Raw genomic sequence first — 20,432 nt, 5'->3', positions numbered from 1 at the left:
TCATCAAATATATGAAAGGCTGGGATTTTAGGCATTATAAGAGGGCCTTTTAAAAAAAATGATTTTTGGTGGTCACATGCCTAAAGTTTGATCAGCAGAGTTATTTATATTTAGTCTAATATATATACTAACTTATCTGTAATTATTTTGATTCAATATTCTTGCATTATATTAAACCCCTAAATATGGTTTTACTATAATGAAGATTATTATTAATATTATCTAAAAGTGATATTAATTTCTTATCAACACTCAACACAGAAGCAATTTTTATTTTATGTTATAATATAATTATAACATAAATAAATATACATGGTTTAAAGAAAAAATTGAAACAACTGAGCGCTACGAGGACATGAGGGTCTATAAGTTGAACTTGCTACTGAACACACACACACACACACACACACACACACACACACACAGGGAGGGAGAGAAACTTGTTAGACATCGGTATTGAATAGCGCAAACACCGTTATGACCATGACAAAGTTCGACATGAACAATTCATTATCCACTATTCATATACCACAATTCAGGTTTATACTGAATTTGCTTCTTCGTTGATCAATTATTAATGAGAACTTAAAAGGTTTTCTTTAATTGAAGTATTAGCTGAATTCATGTTATTAATCTTTTGGATTTAATGGCAAATTGACCCCTAAATTATAGGTTCAAGAGCATCCAAGACTCTAAACTTGTTTTTGATGTAATGTTTCCATTTAACATTTTAAAATGATGTATTATGATCTGTTGTTATCAAATGTTAACTTTGATTGTTATTTAACAAAAAAAAATTACAAAAAATGACATAAAAATTACATAAAAGGATCAAGAATTTTTCATTGGTACTTTTTTGTAATTTTTTGGTCCTTGTATGTTATTTTTAAGCTCTTTTCTGTTATTTTCTAATCAATTAATGGTTATTCAAGTTAACTAATTTGTTAATTGTGAGAACAACATTGCACTGTTTTTAAAATTTAAAAGAAAACATTATACTAAAAATGAGTTTAAGTTCTCAGACATTTCTGGACTTATAGTTTAAGTGCCAATTTTCCATTTAATCCTAATCTTTTCTTCACCAGGAGTTAGGACTGAAGATGAAGCAGCAGCCGCAAATTTGAAATCTCCTTATGATTGAGTGTTTTGCCATGATGTAAAAGTTTTTTGGCGTCCATCAAAATTTAAAAGATTGAGAACACTCTTATGGATGAAGTCGTTCAAACGTTGGGTGGGTCTGTGAAGCTTTTTAACTAGGACAAAAAAGAACATTCTTTTAGTTTGATTTTCTGGTGTTATATGTAAATATATATGTACACACATATTATATATGTATATGTATGTATGTATGTATGAATGTATGTATATACATATGATGCCTAGAAAAACTGATATTGTTGGATTTTAAATACTTATTGTCATTCTTGTTACTTTCCCCATTCTTTTTTTGTCATGAATGTGCTGCAGAAATTTTTTTGGTTAAAGACTTAATTTATTTTCATTTTTTTTAGGAGGGCAAGGCACCTGGATGGGGGAATTTTTAAATAATTTTTTTAAAGAACAATATTGCCCCTCTATTAAATATTCATTAATTTGACAATTAGATCCAAAAACATTACATGGAATGATCTAAAAAATTACAAAAAGTTACCCAAAAAATTACACAATAAGATATTATAAAAAAATTAATATTGAGTAAGTCCCTTAAATTATAAATAAATGCAAATAGATTGGTATTATTTCTTACGATAAAATATAAAAATATTATTTTAACTAATAACTTTGACCCGCCACTGGGTGATTACTAAATCACCAAAGCTGGAAACATTGGTCAGTAATTAAAAAAATATTATATTTTTTTAATAAAAATTTGTTGAAATATTTAAATATTTAAATATTATTATTTATAAATATTAGTTCAAAATTTGTAAACCATCTTTTAAATATTAACAGCACAATTAATTTTTCAAAACTTTATAGGTAATTTAATTTGCATATTAAAATAGTATGATAAATTATGTCTTCTTCCAAACTTAATAAACCATCTTTCAAAAATTTGTATATATTAAAAATTGACTTGTAAATTATGTGTAAAAATTTGTAAATAATATTAATTATCAAATATTAAAATATTAATATTTTAGTAAGATGTTATTTAAAAAAATTAATATTTTTAATTACTTATTCATGTTTTTGCTAGTAATACTGCTATGATTATCACCTTATAACTAGCCAAAATGATATTTTGGTCTTTTATATGGGTAAGAAATAATATTAGCCTATTAAAATTTATTTGTAATTTAAGAGACTTAATCAATATTAATTTTTTTATAAAGATCTTTTTATGTGGTTTTATAGGTATTTTTCTATAGTTTTCTAGATCATTCTCTAATTTTTTTAATGAAGAGGCAATATGGCCCTTTGAAAAATTGTTTAGAAGGATATTGCTCAATCTTCATTATAGGATACCCAATGTTTATTAAAAAAGTTTAGGGGTAAATTAGGTCTTTAATTTTTTTTTTCACAGTACTGTTAGAGATTTGATTGTCAATAAATTTTTATGTCAAGGCCTTGGTAACCAATAATGTAGCTTCGAAGCTATATTGGTGACACTGATGAGGCCTAGCACCAACTAATAAACTAAAGACTCCGTAGGATGACTACAAGTAAAAATACACCACGATCGATCTGACCGATTCTGATCAAAAGCAAAGTTCTCGCACCATGCTTCTCGTTGAATTATTGAATATCTACGCCTTATAGCTGGAAACCATGCATGTGACTGTAAAATAAGAAAAATCTAAGACATACTTTTCTTTTTAAAAAATATAATGGAGTAAGAAAGAATATTATGGAAAAAGAGAGAAGGGAGGTGTGTTGCTAACCGCAAGTGCACGAGTCGTAGCAAGTAATATAATAAAAGTAAAATATCGTTCCCTCGAGGATTTGTTCAAAAACAATGATCAAGCAAAAGACTAAATAAATTCGATCAAGTTGAGCTACACAAAGTTAGGTGAAAATGATTTTTCAAATGAAACTAACACTAGAAAATAAAGAAAAGTGAGTGATTCACAAACTTCTAACACAATTTAGGACTTAAGATTATTTATCCCCTTGTATTTCATAACACCAAAATTATCTCCTCTCATAAATGCTTTTAATGAAAATAAGTGCTAACCTAGGGTTCTAAAAATACTTGGACAAGCTCTCTCAAGTCATGAACAAGTGTTTAGTTAAATTGATTGCACAATCTCTTGTTACAATAAATAAAACTCAATTTTAAACACCAACCCTAATGTGGCTATGTAAGGCTAGCAAGTATATCTCTATCTTACTAGTAAAACCATCCATTCAACATGCAAATATCAAGTTCTTGCACAATTTTACCTAAGTTCTACACTCAACCTAGCCCTCTCAAGCATCAATTAAGTGAACCCAACATCTTAATGGTGGCCAATCAAGTAGAAGCATTAAGGAAAGAGTAAAATAAACACATATATATCATTAATCACAAAAAGAGAGGAGAAATATAGTGTTAATCCATACAAGGGTTCCAAATAATCCTAGAATAAAGGGCTTAATTACTCATAATCATCCACAAGCTATAAATATACAAAATAAGTGGACCCATTTCAGATTACAAGAGAGGAAAGGGAAGAGGAATAGAAAAACCAAAGAAAATGAGCTCCAAATGTCTTTAAAGCTTCAATCTCTTGATCCCAACTCTTCTAATGCCCAAACCGTAGCACAACCAAGCTCCAAAAGTGTCTAAAAGTCTGAAGAATGCGTTCTGGGTCGAGCTCTTAGCTTATATGTATCCTAGCCAACTAATTTCTGATAAATGAAACGCAGCATTTTTCTGACAGCGGTGAAAGTCGCGAATGAAAGTCACGACTTTGGCAGTTTTACACTGTTTTTATAGCTAACAAAAATCATTCATTTTGCTCTTGATTTCTTCATCCAAAAGCCTTCCAAAAACATCAACAAAGCTCGAGAAATGCTTCTAATCAAAACTTCAATCAAAATAACATGAAATTAGGTTAAAAATATCAAATTAAAGCCAATAACACAAGCCCAAAACAAAATGCACATTTTCCTAAATTGGGCAATAAAAACATTTACAATTAAACCAAAATGGATTAGAATCTAAGAAAAATGTGATGAATTAACATGAACTTCTAGAGGTTAACACACCCCCAAACTTAGATTTTTACTCGTCCTCGAGTAAAAGAAGTAATAAAACAACTAGATTGACCAATTATTTATCTACTAAGCATGCATGAAAATATCCTCACTAGTTGCTCCAAATATATATTAAAGAGGATAGCAGTGAAATATAAAGGAATTCTCAATTCACAAATTAAGATCATGCTTTCCAACAATTTAAAAATGTAGGTGTGTGAGACCAGAGAATGATTTTCCTGCAACTATCAAGTCCAAATGTAACAACTCAATATGCATGGAACAAGCTCAATATCAAGACTTCATATGCCTAAACTCTTCTTCTCTCTCCACTAAAAGATCACTTCACATAATTCAAAATCAATGGGACTTTGTAAGCTTGTAGCGTGGCCCAAGGTTTTGAGCTTATTGAAATGAAAGGATAAATGGAATTCAAAGAATTTGAGATAAATGACAATGAGAAGCCAACCATTCCATACTTGCTAGCCAAATACTTTCCCCCAAACTTATCTCAAATACCATTCCTTGTACTCCAAATTTATTGATATTGAAACTCTTTTTTTTTCATTGCAAATTTTTTTTCATGTATATTTCTATTTCTTTTTATACTTTTTTTAGGAGTACAATTAGTAGAATTTAAAACTTCATTTCCATTCCTCACACCCAGATTTACAACAACAATACCTCTTTGAACAAATAAACCAATCTTCCCTACTAGCACATAATAATTTTTTTATCATTTATCTCAAGAGTAAGGTAGTTCATGGTTTTTCAAGTTGTAGAGGCTAGGGTCTAATGTAGGTTTCAAAAAGAAAATATATAACATTTTCAATTCCAGGCTCAAAAAGGGGTTTAAGTGGAAATGATGCAATAGGTGGGCTTGAAAGGCTCAAACGCATTTGAAAGAATGCCCAAATCATATTTTAATATCATGCAAAGTGATTAAAATGCTTTAAGAGATTCCAAAATAGGTTCTAGAGTTTCTCAATTAAGAAAGAAAATGCACATAAACTTGCCACAAAATTTCCTAATAGAGGCATTCAAATTATTGTCTGATTCAAAAGTGCAAAAGAAAATTTCACAAATTATTAGAAAGCAAGCCTTAACCCTGCAAATCAAGCATGCCAAAATATTTATCACAACTTCCTATAAAACATACAGTTTAAGCAACGTTCTATCATTGGATCACACATTCTGTTCAACAAATAATTTCTCAATCTAGCTTAAATTTCAGAAGAGAGGAACAGTAAATAGCTAAGTTTCAAAATTGAAGTTCATGTCAAATCAACCAAAATAATACCCTCACCCCCAAACTTAAATTGAATAGTGTCCACACTGTCAAAAAGGGTAAAATGAGGGCCCTCTCTCATGCAACTTAATAACCAAAAAGAAGGTGCATGAGAGGCACAAAAAATTAGAAACCTATAACAGTATAATTGAGATATATCCATAGGTAGTCTAAAAATACAACTAACTACACCAGCATGTACACAAGTTATCATAGAGTAATTAGTTGTAAGAGATTAGTCAACGTATCACATATTAGCTACAAAAAGATCAAGGTTAGCCCTGCACAAAAGATATTAGAAGATCATGGCTAACCATATTTACCCAAAAAGAACTAATCAACAACTAATTAGAATTAAAAATAGAAATAAAAGGCAGTAAAGTAAGGAAGGGTGAAGCTAGTCAGCGTGATTGTCCGAGTCTTGGCCAATATCAGTATTGGCCTCCTTTTCTTCCTCTGGCAAGTCCATCTGAAATCTCTGATGCAAGAATAGCTCAATGTGGTGGAGCCTGAAGTCAATTCGATCCAGTTGGCTCTGGAGGCCCTTATGCATATTCTAGATGAGTGCTATGAGGTTGCTCAGTGTAGGCTCAACATGAGGTGGATCAATATGCCTCCTACCATCTGCAGCTTGATCTGGTACCCCTCTTGGTCCTTCAGCACATCGAATTTCTCTATAATTGAACTTTGACAAAGGAGGGAGCATGAGATCCTTTGGATAAGTGGGAACCTTCTTCTCTAAGCACACTTGAGTAATCAAGTGTGGGAACCCAAATGCCTGCTTGTGATATCTGCTTCTAGGCAACTTTCGCATATACTCAAACATGATTTTTGGAAAGTCAACAGGTTGCCTCATCATCAAGGTATATAACAGGGTAGCTTGATCAACAGTCACATCGCTCATATGGGTTACTGGGATCACATTAGATGCCAAGAAGTGCCACCATATACGAGTTGTCCTGTTCAGATTACAGCGTAAAATACTCTTGGGATTGCCATGGGTTTCATGTTGCCAAATATTTTTGTCAGGAAGGCATAGCACTCGGACTACATCATCAAATGGCAATTGAGTTCTATCATTCTTGTAAATGGTATATTGGCACTCTTCTATAAGAGAAAGGTTGTACACCTTTTGAAATGTGTCCTCAGTGATCTTTACCCATTTGCCCCGTACCTTACATCGTAAGGTATCCTTGCAAGCAGTATAAGCATAGTAAGCTTCTACCAGCGGCTGAAAGGCATGGCTCTATTCACGGATGAGGCTAGTGGCATGATAGACATCATGCAAATCATTGTAAAATTGCTCAGACCATCTCAAAGGGAAGAATCTTTCTTAAACTATTTTTCTCACCTTCAAATTATTCTCAAAATAATCTTGAATTGCAGCAGTGGCAAATCGAGTTTTATCCCATCCTGATCCCTTAGAACTTTCACCAACCTCAATGACCTTAGCTTTTTTTGAAAGAGGGACACTTTTCTTACCCATTTCATACAAGAAAGCACTCAATGCAATACCAATGAGCAACAGCTAGTATAAGGAAGAATAAAGGTTCAATCTTAAAGCACACAGGATTAAATGAAGCTAGCACAAAATGGCACTTTACATAACATGTTTAAACAAGGTCTAGCTTCCACATAACATATTTGAACTAAGGATTCAAAACATGAAGAGCAAAGCCAAGTCCAGCATCAAGAAGCATGACAGTGAGTGTTGAGCACAAGCAATCTGAATCAAACAGCAACATAATTGCATAATTCTTGTCAATTTAAATCATAGAACTTACAAAACATGCCTTAAGCAATTTGAATCTTCCAACAGCCATTTTACAATAGGTCTAATTCAATTAGGAAAAATATCCAGCAAAGCAATTTCAATTCTATCCCATTCAAAGAATTTAACTAGCCACAATAAAATTTTCAGACCTAGAAACCAATAGTATCTGCCTTTGAGTATTCCAAATACAGGATTTAAGCTCTAAGATAATGGGTTAAACTTCAAGCATCATAATTAAGAGTGAGGTAACACAAAAAATCATCAAAATAGCATTACATTCACATAAGTTCTCAGCTTAGTCAAAATCAATTCCAGTAGCAAAAATATGCTTGTAGAGGTTAATGCTAGAGAGTTTAAGCTAAACATAAGCAAGGTAAAGTAGACCAACAAAATAATATACCTCAACTAAGAAAGAATAGTTGCATGAGAAGAAAATCCAAGGTGAGAACTGAAGGAGTAGGTATGTGAACCAAAGCAAAAATTAAATTTCATATTGAGAACTTATGAGCTAGATGGAAAAGAAGTGGTTTAATCCTACTTCGAATCAGATTTGATGATCTAGGTGGAATAGAACATGGCTGAAATTTTTGAATCAAAGGATAGAAGAGAAACACGATTCATCAACTCAAAGGAAATGATGGCACCATAGTTCTTTAACAATGAAGGCAAGGGAAAGGGATGTTAACTAACGATGCGAGTAAGGGAGAAGACACGGTGGAGTTCACAGAGACAAGGGCAATAAAGAAATGAAGTTCATTTTTTTTAGCTGGCTTTGATTTTCAACGGCATGAGTAAGTTGAGTAAGGTGGAGAGGAACTTAGAAATGTGACAGACGATTTCTAGAGTATGAAGATTAAGGGGCTATGGCAGACGGTGAGGTTGAGCAATAGATACTGTGGGTGAGTGGAAGAAGTAGTGGAGATGGGGTGTGGAGCATGGAGACGACAATAGTAGAGATGGCGGATGAAGTGAGATGCTGTGAGTAACTGGACCAGAGAAAGCGGCTGACAGCTACGATCCGGGAAGAGCTAAGATTGAAGCTCGTGAAGAAGAAACAAGGACGAATCGATGAGAATCAAAAATGCTGCACAGTGTATGAGAAGAAAGGGAGCTGCGTTCAGATCTGGAAATGTACTCATTTCTACCATTTCTGTTCGAGTAACAGACCACAGCCCGAAGCAGAAACAGGGACAAATAATGAGAAGTAGAAAACGAAGGTGGAACGAGGAAGAATAGCAACTATCGGTGGAAATGAAGCAAGGAGGTGACGGTGAAGATGAGTAGAGGCACAGATACAGGCCGACGGTGGTAGAGGGAGCTGTAGATTTGATTCACCGTAAAGAAGGGGGTGGAGGGAGATGAGAAACGAGATGCCGTAGCTGCTAGTGGTGGAGGAAAAGAAACAGCGTGCGGCGGCAATGGCAGACAATGAGTGACTGTAGAAACGAAGCAAGAGAGAAAAGAAAAAGAAAAATGAAGGGAGTTGAGGGTAAAATTGAACCAATCTTTTTTTTAAACTAAGACCAGCTGCAGAACTGGAAGGATAAGAAGAAGAAATTTTTTTTTATATATTATATCTATATATATATGTATATATATTATTTTTATAACACATAAGGGAAAGAAAAGAAAAGGACAGAAAAGAAAGAAAAAAATATATTAATATTATATATATTATTGTTAATAATATTTTATAAAAAAAAATTCAGATTTTTTTTTCAAACAGGTCTAGAGGAGATGAAAGTCGTGACTTTAGATTTAAGACTGAAATGAAAGTCACGACTTTGACCTTCTCTGGAATCTCAAAGTCGTGAGCCCAAAGTCATGATTTTTGTTAGAACTTTCTTGACAGCAAAATTCTGCAGCACCTTGTTTTCAAAAATATGATTTGTTTACCCCTTAAAACCAATTCCGAGCACTCAATTCACTCCAAAATCAATCTCTAACCATCATTCATCAACCATACACAATTTCCTTCAATTTAAATGCAATTAACCCCCAAAAAGAACCATTTTTCATGGGAATCAAACCACAAAAAATTGCATTTACTTTAATAAGCTCAAAATAATTGCCAAAACAAGTTTATAAGCATAAAAACAACTTAAATAGCTTGACTTCCCTGAAATTTTCCTTCCTTTTGTGCTCTTTTGTTCTTTGACCACATTTCTTGCTTCTCCAAAGGCTTATACTTCCTCATATCTTCTTGTTAACCTACAAAAGAGACAAGATCACACATAACTTCACCAAAACAACTAAACTACAAAAGAAAAATCAAAAGATAAGGTTTAGAGCTTGGGTTGCCTCCCAAGTAGCGCTTGTTTTATAGTCATTCAGCCTGACTCTTCTCTTCTTCAAGAGGTATCAGATAAGGGCAAGGTGATTACTTCATGGTCTACCTCACCACCCCAGTAATGCTTCACTCATTGTCCATTGACTTTAAATCTTTCTCCTTCACTGTTTTCTAGCTCAACAGCAGTATGTGGCAATGCTCGGACCACATTGAACGGTCCCGACCATCTAGACTTGAGTTTGCCAGGAAATAATCTCAATCTAGAGTTGTATAAGAGTACTTTTTAGCCTGGCTCAAATGCTTTGCATAAAATTTTCTTGTCATGCCATCTCTTTGTCTTCTCCTTGTATTGCCTAGCATTCTCATAGGCATTTAACCGAAATTCATCAAGTTCATTCAGTTGGAGAAGTCTCTTTTCACCCACAGCCTTAAAATCAAAGTTGAGCTTTTGAATAGCCCAATAAGCACCATGTTCTAGCTCTACCAGTAGATGACATGCTTTCCCAAAAACTAACCGGTATGGAGACATGCCTATAGGAGTTTCATAAGCCGTTCGATAAGCCCACAATGCATCGTCAAGTTTGGTGGACCAATCTTTTCTTGCCACTCCTACCGTCTTCTCAAGTATCTTCTTAATTTCTCGATTAGAAATCTCAGCTTGCCCGTTAGTTTGTGGATGGTAGGCAAGTGCAACCTTGTGCTTGACACCATATTTCTTCAAGAGAGATTGAAATTGATAGTTGTAAAAATGAGTACCACCATGACTTACAATTGCTTTTGGTGCTCCAAAACGGGTGAAAATATGCTTCTTCAAGAACTTGAGCACCACTTTAGCATCATTAGTGGGAAATGCCGCCACTTCGACCTATTTTGAGACATAGTCTACAGCAACAAGGATATATTGATTGTTGAAAGACATGGGAAATGGTCCCATGAAGTTTATGCCCCACACATCAAACAATTCTACTTTCAAGCATGTTGTTGAGTGGCATTTCATTCCTTCTAAAGATATTACCCATCCTTTGGCACCTATCACACTTTAAAACAAAGTCATATGCATCCTTGAATAAAGAAGGCCAATAGAAACCACTTTGCAAAATTTTAGATGCTGTCTTATCACCCCCGAAGTGGCCTCCATAGTCAGAAGAATGGCAACATCTTAGAATTTCTTGTTGCTCACATTCAGGAACACACTTTCTAATTATTTGGTCAGCACATTGTCAAAACAAATAGGGTTCTTCCCAAAAATATAACTTAGCATAATGGAGAAACTTCTTCTTTTGATGAAACTTTAAATCAAAAGGCAAGATGCTACAAACAAGATAGTTGACAATGTCTGCATACCACGGTGTTTGAATATTGTAACCTTAAAGAGTTGCTTATCAGGAAAAGCTTCATCAATAACAACATTACATTTAAGTTGAGCATCAGTACTCAACCTAGAAAGATGGTCCGCCACTTGATTCTCAATACCCTTCCTATCAATAATCTCGAAGTCAAATTCTTGTAGAAGTAGTACCCATCGAATTAACCTTGCCTTAGACTCCTTCTTACTGAATAGGTACTTTAAAGCTGAATGGTCAGTGTAAACTGTCACCTTAGTACCCACAAGATACGATCTAAACTTGCTAAAAGCAAACACCACTGCAAGAAGCTCTTTTGAGGTAGTTGCTTAATGATATCCGTACAACTCTTGGTTAGAGCAACCGTCTCAAACTCATTGAACCTTCTTTTTTTAGAGAGCACATCTTTCATGAACTTAGCATATTTGGGCATTTGCTCCAAAGCTTCCACAAAAGGAATATTGATATGCAATTGCTTGAACATATCAAGAAACTTTTTGAATTGGCCATCTTCTTGTTGCTTCTTAAGCCTTTAAGGAAAAGGTGGTGGAGGCACATATTTTGGCTCGGCCTCTTGTTGCTTTTTCTCATTACCAACCTTTTTGGCTTGATCTTCATTCTTTTTCTCTTCTTGATTATTCTTTAAGTTGTCACACTCTTCAACCACAATTTCTTCATTAATCACTTAATTATCAACAACCACCTTAGTAGCACCACTACTCACACCACTTGCACTTGGCATAAGAACTTCGGGTAATTGCATCCCACTTCTCAAAGTGATTGCTTTACATTCCTCCTTACCATCCCTTTTAGAATTTGGAATGGTGTCACTAGGGAGATTACTTCTTGACATAGCATTCATTTGTGAAGCCAATTGCCCCATTTGCACTTCGAGATTCTTGATTGCGGTATCATGAAGAGTAAGAGTTGCCTTAGTTTCAACTCTTGCAGACTCTTAAATACTCAAATTTGCGCTAACATCTTCTCCATTCTAGACTCCTCTTCTTTGACTGGCATTGGCTTTGGTGGAGCTTGAAAACCCAGAGGGTGAATTGGCTTAACATTGGAAGATGAAGGTTGATTTGAAGAATTCCCTTGACTCCATGAAAAATTAGGATGATTCCTCCATCCTGAGTTGTAGGTTTGAGAGTAAGGGTTGTTATGAGGATTTTAAAACTTGCCCATATAGTTGACAGACTCAGTGGTCATATAAAGAGGGCATTGATCGGGTATATGAATATCATTGCATTGATTACACACAGTTGGAATGTCTTAGATAGCATACACATTATGAGAATTTTCCCTTTGCATTTGAGATTCTAACACATCAAAACGCTTGTTCATTGCAGTCAAGATAGATATAATTTGGGAAGAAGAATCATCTTTAGCACTAGTCACCATTGATGTATTCCTTTTATCCGTGTTTTGAGGGTTGTTCGCAGACAATTGATCTAAGAGGTGAAAAACTTCATTGACAGGCACATTTCGATATCCCCCATTTGTGATAGAATCAACCATGGCCTTCAAAGATAGATTCAGATGATTACAGAAGATCTGAATCACTACCCATTTGTCGACCCCATGATTAGGGCATTTCTTCATCAACATCTTATATCTCTCCCAAGCTGCATAGAGATATTCCTTTGGATATTGCTTAAAGCTAAGAAATTCATCTCTTGCTTCCACCGTTTTATCATCAGAGAAGAATCGGGCTCTAAACTTGTTCTCAAGATCCTCCTATGAACTAATAGAACCTTCGGGAAGACTGTTGAACCATTCTTTAGCCTTGTCTTGTAAAGAAATTGGAAATAACTGTAAGCGCAAGACATCTTTAGGCACCCCGTTTTGTCTAAAAGAATCGCATACTTCCACAAAAAATATCAAGTTCTTGTTAGCATCTTCATTGAATAGACCATGAAACACACCATTCAATTGAAGCATTGTGATCATGGTGGGCTTGATCTCAAAAGTATGTGCTTGAAACTCCGGCATTTGAATACAAGATTGAGTACCCCTCAGATTCTGGTTAGCAAAGTCATTGACTGAGGCAGTGTCATACTGGTCTTATGCCATATTTCTTGATTGAGTTTCAGGAGTTCTTTCAAAATTAGGAGATTCGGCTTCTTCCAAGATTGTCAATCCTTCAAGTATCACTTCCAATCCTTCTGGGCCTATGGCTTGCATATGCCAAATGGGTACCTGAAGAAGAAACAACCCAAGAAGTATCAAACTAAAACAAAAGCACTAAACAAAGACAAAATAAAAGTCTAGAATTAATATCTATAAAGCTCAAGTGAAATCTAATATCACTAGTCTAAGGTTGATCACAATATTTTCAATGCCAAATCCCCGGCAACGACGCCAAAAACTTGTTGCTAACCGCAAGTGCACAGGTCGTAGCAAATAATATAATGAAAGTAAAGTATCGTTCCCGCGAGGATTTGTTCAAAAACAATGATCAAGCAAAAGACTAAATAAATTTAATCAAGTTGAGCTACACAAAGTTAGGTAAAAATGATTTTTCAAATGAAACTAATACTAGAAAATAAAGAAAAGTGAGTGATTCACAAACTTCTAACATAATTTAGGACCTAGGATTATTTATCCTCCTTGCATTTCATAACACCAAAATTATCTCCTCTCATAAATGCTTTTAATGAAAATAAGTGCTAACCTAGGGTTCTAAAAATACTTGGACAAGCTCTCTCAAGTCATGAACAAGTGTTTAGTTAAATTGATTGCACAATCTCTTGTTACAATAAATAAAACTCAATTTTAAACACCAACCCTAATGTGGCTATGTAAGGCTAGCAAGTATATCTCTATCTTACTAGCAAAACCATCCATTCAACATGCAAATATCAAGTTCTTGCACAATTTTACACTCAACCTAGCCCTCTCAAGCATCAATTAAGTGAACCCAATATCTAAATGGTGGCCAATCAAGTAGAAGCATTAAGGAAAGAGTAAAATAAATACATATATATCATTAATCACAAAAAGAGAGGAGAAATATAGTGTTAATCCATACAAGGGTTCCAAATAATCCTAGAACAAGGGCTTAGCTACTCATAATCATCCACAAGCTACAAATATACAAAATAAGTGGATCCATTTCAGATTACAAGAGACGAAGGGAAAGAGAAATAGAAAAACCAAAGAAAATGAGCTCCAAATGTCTTCAAAGCTTCAATCTCTTGATCCTAACTCTTTCAATGCCCAAACTGTAGCACAACCAAGCTCCAAAAGTGTCTAAAAGTCTCAAGAATGCATTCTGGGTCGAGCACTTAGCTTATTTGTATCCTAGCCAACTAATTTCTGATAAATAAAATGCAGCGTTTTTCTGATAGCGGTGAAAGTCGCGAACAAAAGTTACGACTTTGGCAGTTTTGCACTATTTTTATAGCTAACAAAAATCATTCATTTTGCTCTTGATTTCTTCATCCAAAAGCCTTCCAAAAACATCCATAAAGCTCCAAAATGCTTCTAATCAAAACTTCAATCAAAATAACATGAAATTAGGCTAAAAATATCAAATTAAACCCAATAACACAAGCCCAAAACAAAATGTACATTTTCCTAAATTGGGTAATAAAAACATATACAATTAAACTAAAATGGATTAGAATCTAAGAAAATGTGATGAATTAACATGAACTTCTAAAGGTTAACAAGGTGTCACAACATCCTTAAATTTTTTAAAATTTTTGATCCGATTCCGCAACTGTACAAGATCAATATCGTTATAATCTAGAGTATAATGATCTTTGTTATTGAACAAAAGCAAGTGATTTGAGAGAATTATTAAATTAAATAAAGAACACAAGAGTGGTAAAAAAATGCAGGAACTAACCAATGAAACGAGCGATCATAATTTACCTATTGGGATGGCTTACTTTAATTTAATTATTTATTTCCTTTTTTTAGACAATAACAACCATTTTTAAGATATTCTAATTAACTTTCAGCATATTATGATGTATTTAATTAGAATTAGCTCTCATTAAATTCTACTATCCAACTAAATCATGAAGCTATAATCTAAGTCACCATAAATCTCTAAACTATTCCTAATTTAGTTATTGATTTCTATCTCTCTAAGTCTAGGTAAGTTTTTCACCTTCTATTTCATCAAACTACTTACAGAGAATTTATATAATAGCTGACTATATAAAAAACAATTAAATCAAGAGATAAATATACAAGCAAACATATAAATTTCATGAACAAAATTCAATGTCCAATAGGAACAATAAATAAAACTAAATAAAAGAAAAAATATATCCTAGCTAGGCTACTCCCTACTTTGATTGGGGATTTAGAAATAGGTCACAGAGAAGTCACACAAATCCTCAATAAAAGATATAGACAAAATCAAAGGAATATGGAAAGAGTGAAGACTCCTAGCTTAGAGGAAGTCCTTCGGACTTTGTGCTTTGCTTTAATGCTCTCAAATGTAAAATTCGATTATCTCAATGAAGCTCCATGAGGCATTATTTATAGTTTTCACACCATGAAAACGTAAAATCCCACTAGCCTAAGTCTCTTTGGTCCTTTTATTTTACTTGTTTTAATTTAGGATTAATTATGCAATCGCCACGCATTTTTGTTTTTTTAACCACTAGCAGTCGTGCCCTTTGTAATCTCATCCGAAGATGGTTGAAGCACGTATCAGCCTTTCAACCTCCCACAGTCATGCCCTTTGTATTCTCAACCACTAGTGGTTGAAGCATGTACTAGCCTTTAAACTACCCACGGTTGTGTTTCAACCATTGACGCGCGGTCTTTAACAAAACCTATAGATCATTTCAAAGGGCTTCATCCACGAGCAGTAACACACTATTGGCTCCTTGTCTGCAACCGAACGTAAACAGAGGCATGATTCTCATCCTTTTGGTGTGTTTTTTGGTCCTTTTTAGCTCCTTTACTCTATAAATCACAGAAAGTGCTATATGAGGTAATATATTATATTGGATTAAATTACATTTTCGCCCCCGTACTATCTTTCAAGGAGCACTGGATACCTTGTACTAATAAGTGGGGCATTTTTTCTCCCTAAACCATTTTACAAAGGAGCAAAAATCTCCTCCATTAATGGATAACTAATGAAGGAGGATTTTTGTTCCTTTGGAAAACGGTTTAGTGAAAAAAAATGCCCACTTATTAGTAAAGGGTGCATAATGCTTATCGAAGGAAAGTACAAAAGCAAAAATGCTCTTTAACCTAAATATTAGTGACTACTTTAATTTAAGTAATGAGTATTTTTCTTCTACCAATGATGTTGCACTCTTTGCAAGTGCACAGGCTGTGACAAGTAATGTAAAGTGAGTAACGTATCATTCCTATAAGGAGATTTGTTTAAAAACTGTGATTAAACAAAAGATTTAGCAAATTCAATTAAGTTGAGAAAAACATAATTTGTTGAGAAAATTGATTTTGCATTGGATTAAAATTAGAAAATAAAAAAAAATGATTGATTCTCAAACTTCAAGCACAAATTAGGACCTAAGATTATTTATCCTCCTTGCATCTCATAACACTAAAAATACCTCCTCTCATAAATGTTTTTAATGAAGATAAGTTCTAACCTATGGTTTTAAAGATACTTGAACAAGCTCTCTCAAGTGCATGAACGAGTGCTTAGTTAAGTTAATTTCCCAATCTCTTATTACAATTAATAAAATTCAATTTTAAGCATCAACCCTAATGTGGCTATGCAATGTTAGTAAGTATATCTCTATCTTACTAACAAAATCATCTAATTCAACATGAAAACCTCAAGTTCTTGCACTATTTTACCCAAGTTCTACATCAAAGCTAGCCCTTTCAAGTATCACCCAAGAACAAATAAACTAAATGGTGGCCAATCATTTAGAAGAATTAATAGAAGAGTAAAATAAACACATATATCACTAATCACAAAAAGAGAGGAGAAAATTAGTGTTAATCCATGCAAGGGTTCCAAATAATCCTAGAACAAAGTGTTTTAACTACTTATAATCATCCACAAGCTACAAATACATAATATTTGGATCCATATATAAAAATATAAGAGAAGAAAGGGAAGAGAAATAGAAAGACCAAAGAAAAGAAGCTTCGAATATCTTCAAAACTCCAATCTCTTACTCCAAGCTCTTTCAATGTCCAACCCCAGCACAACCAAGCTCCAAATGTGTCTCAAAGTGTGTAGAATGCCTTCTAGGTCAAGCAAGCCACCTATAAGTAACCTACTCAATCATGTTCAACTTAACAAAATGCAACTTTTTTACTAACAATGGTGACAGTCATAACTTTGGTAATGACTTTGGCATTTTTTCACACTTCTCCTAATTAATGAAGCTAATCATCATTGCATTTCATTCCTTCACCTAAAAGCTTTCCAAAAGCATCATTGAAGGTCCATAATTGCTTCCATTCCAACCTTAAATGAAAATAACACAAATTTAGCCCAAAAATGACAAAATAAAGCTAAATGTGCAAACCTAATATAAGACACACATTTTTCTAATTTGGGCAACCAAAATTTATGTCATTGAGCCAAAACATATTAGAAACCAATAAAAAATGTGATGAAATAACATGATATTCTAGAGGTTAACAAATGACCAGAATGGAACAAGCAATTACAACTCCCCCTCTTCAAAAGTTGTAATTGCTTGTTCCATTCTAGTCATTGCTAAAAGAAAAGTAGTTATTGCTTAAACTAAAATAATTAAGGATATTTACAACACTTAAATTTCAGTGAATAAAAAATTTGCACAAGAAAAGTTTTAATTGATTGTTTCATTCTAGTTATTGCCAAAAGAAATGTAGTCATTGCTTAAACTAAAATAGTCATTAATATTTATTTTTTAATTTTAAACTAAGGGTATTTTAGTTATTTCACAAAAAATCATCAATGTCTTAAATGTCCCTAGTGACTTGAGAAGAATCATGACATTATGCATCATTGTCGTTTACATATTTTCAGGAGTTAAAGTACATTTTTGCCCATGCACTTTCCTTCAAGTAGCACTGGGAACCCTATACTAGTAAGTGAGCCATTTTCACCCCAAATCATTTTTTAGATGAGCAAAAATCTCCCTCCATTAATAAATCACTAATAGAGGGGCATTTTTGCTCCTTTGAAAAATAGATTAAGGGAAAAATGCCTCATTTATTAGTATAGGGTGCCCAGCATTCTCAGGAGGAAAGTATAGAGGAAAAAATGTAATGTACTTTAATTAACCCTATTAATATTTTCCATCTATTTTTATGTCATAATTAATTCAAATTGGGAGCTAAGATATAACAAAAGCAGTGTATAAAATGAACCTATCAATGTTCTTGTCCCGTGCTTGTGCATATTATGAAAGCCACATAAAATATTGATATATTTTTATCAACAAGCATATTGTGATAGGTGTTAGAATCAATTAGGGTAGGGGCGTGTGGGGATTTAGTCAAGGTTGTATGCTATGTGTTGGGGTGAGTGATGTATGTGTGTGCCCCTTCCCTATGTGGATTGGGTTAGAAATCCCGCGCTCGTGCATATTATGAAAGCCACATAAAATATTGATATATTTTTATCAACAAGCATATTGTGGTAGGTGTTAGAATCAATTAGGGTAGGGGCGTGTGGGGATTTAGTCAGGGTTGTATGCTATGTGTTGGGGTGAGTGATGTATGTGTGTGCCCCTTCCCTGTGTGGATTGGGTTAGAAAGGAAAGATGATAATAAAATCCCACCAAAATATATAAATAACAATTATGTCCCTCAAAATATCTTAATTCTTCTGAAGTCCCTAGTTACCATTCTGGCATTAATGATTTTAGGTTAAATGACTAAATTGTGTCTTGTTTAAAATAAAAATAACAGGTCTGATTTCATTTTTTTAATTATAACTTTCGTATAAGCAATCACAACTCTTGTTATGTGAATCATAAAAATCAAACAAGAAATCACAACTTCCTACGTAAAATTTCTTTAATGATTGATAGACAAGTTTTGAAAAGAACCAATCCCAATTACAACTTTTGTTTAAGTAATCACAACTTTAATTTTGTGAATCACAAAAATTGAACAGGAAATTACAACTTTTCACATAAAATTTCTTTTATCGTTGAAGTCCAAGTTCTAAAAATAATCGGTTACAACTTTTGTTCAAGCAATCACACTTTTATTATGTAAGTTGCAAGAATTGAATAAAAAATCGCTTGCCACATAAACCCATTATTTTTTATTTTAACAAGGAAAAATTTAGTCATTTAACCTAAATACATTAATGTCAAAAAGGTACCTAAGAACATCAGAGATATTGTGGCATTTTGAGGGATCTGATTATCATTTATATATTTCGGTGAGATTTTATTATTATTTTTCCTAATAAAAAAAAAGGTGTACCCCACTTCAGTGATCTCCCCATCTTATTAAAAAGAATTAATCATAAGACAATTCAACCTATTCAAAAAATTGATTATATATTTCAACCTATTTTGAATAATTAAAAGAATCTCGTTGGAAGCTATTTATTTTAAAAATAGTATTCCTTTTTTTACTTTTTCATTAGACAATTTTTTGGAATGCTTTAATAAAGATTTCATATAATATCAATTGTAAAAAGATAAAAAAAATTAGGGAGAATGATAAATAAAGACCTCATAAAAACATTAACATCAAGTTAGAATCTCTTCGCAATTTAAATTTTTAAATTCAGTAATCATTCTCTCTTGTTTTAGTACTAAAATATTTAAAAAAAATCGATTAAACATTAATTTCTTTTGAGGCCTTTCCTTGTCATTCTCCCATTCTCTTTAAGTATCTTATATGGGGGAATAACTATGTTAAATAACAAATATGATCCATTTACAATGTGGCGCTGGCAAACAGACCTCCGTTTCTCTCTGCCTCTTCGGTACTGATCTCACTCACTAGTTGGATCCTCTCCTGCCTTATCTTTTCTCTCCTTTTTCTTCTTCTCATCACATCCTTATTTTTGGATTAAAAATTTAACAGTTGATATTTAATGTTTAATAAAATTATTATAATAACACAAATAGATAGATAGATAGATCTAAATTGTTAAAATTTGATTTGGGAAATTTACGACTATAAACTAATTTTGTAAAGTATCTTTTTAGTCCTTTAACCCTAACATTGTTAGTTTGAAGTGATTATTTTTTATATCAATCATTGTTATTTTAAAAAAAATTAAATTTAATATGTTAACATTTGAAAATATTTTATCAATATTTGAAAGTTCAATGTAGAAATTTGTTAGAATAAAACTAACAATGTTAGAGTTAAAGGATTAAAAAGACACTTTATAAAGTTAAGGAACTACAATGAAATGTTATGTAAATTAAAAGACTAAATGAATACTTTAGCCTAATTAAAGTAAAAAATAAATTTCATTAAATCTCAATTATTGAATTTTAATTTAAAAGAGAGAATGGGATGAGGAGAAGAAAAGGAGAAAGATAATGAGAGGATAAAGATCCAACTTAGCTTCAAGTTCCTCGTTCTTTTCTTTAAAACATGGGGGAAATTGGAGAGAAGCACCACCCATCAGGTCCA

The sequence above is a fragment of the Prosopis cineraria genome, unplaced genomic scaffold (genome assembly GCF_029017545.1).
Source record: "Prosopis cineraria cultivar Desert tree isolate PC_DT_omini unplaced genomic scaffold, ASM2901754v1 PC13, whole genome shotgun sequence".
In the NCBI taxonomy this organism is placed as follows: Eukaryota; Viridiplantae; Streptophyta; class Magnoliopsida; order Fabales; family Fabaceae; genus Prosopis; species Prosopis cineraria.
Note: the sequence above shows the minus strand (reverse complement) of the source record.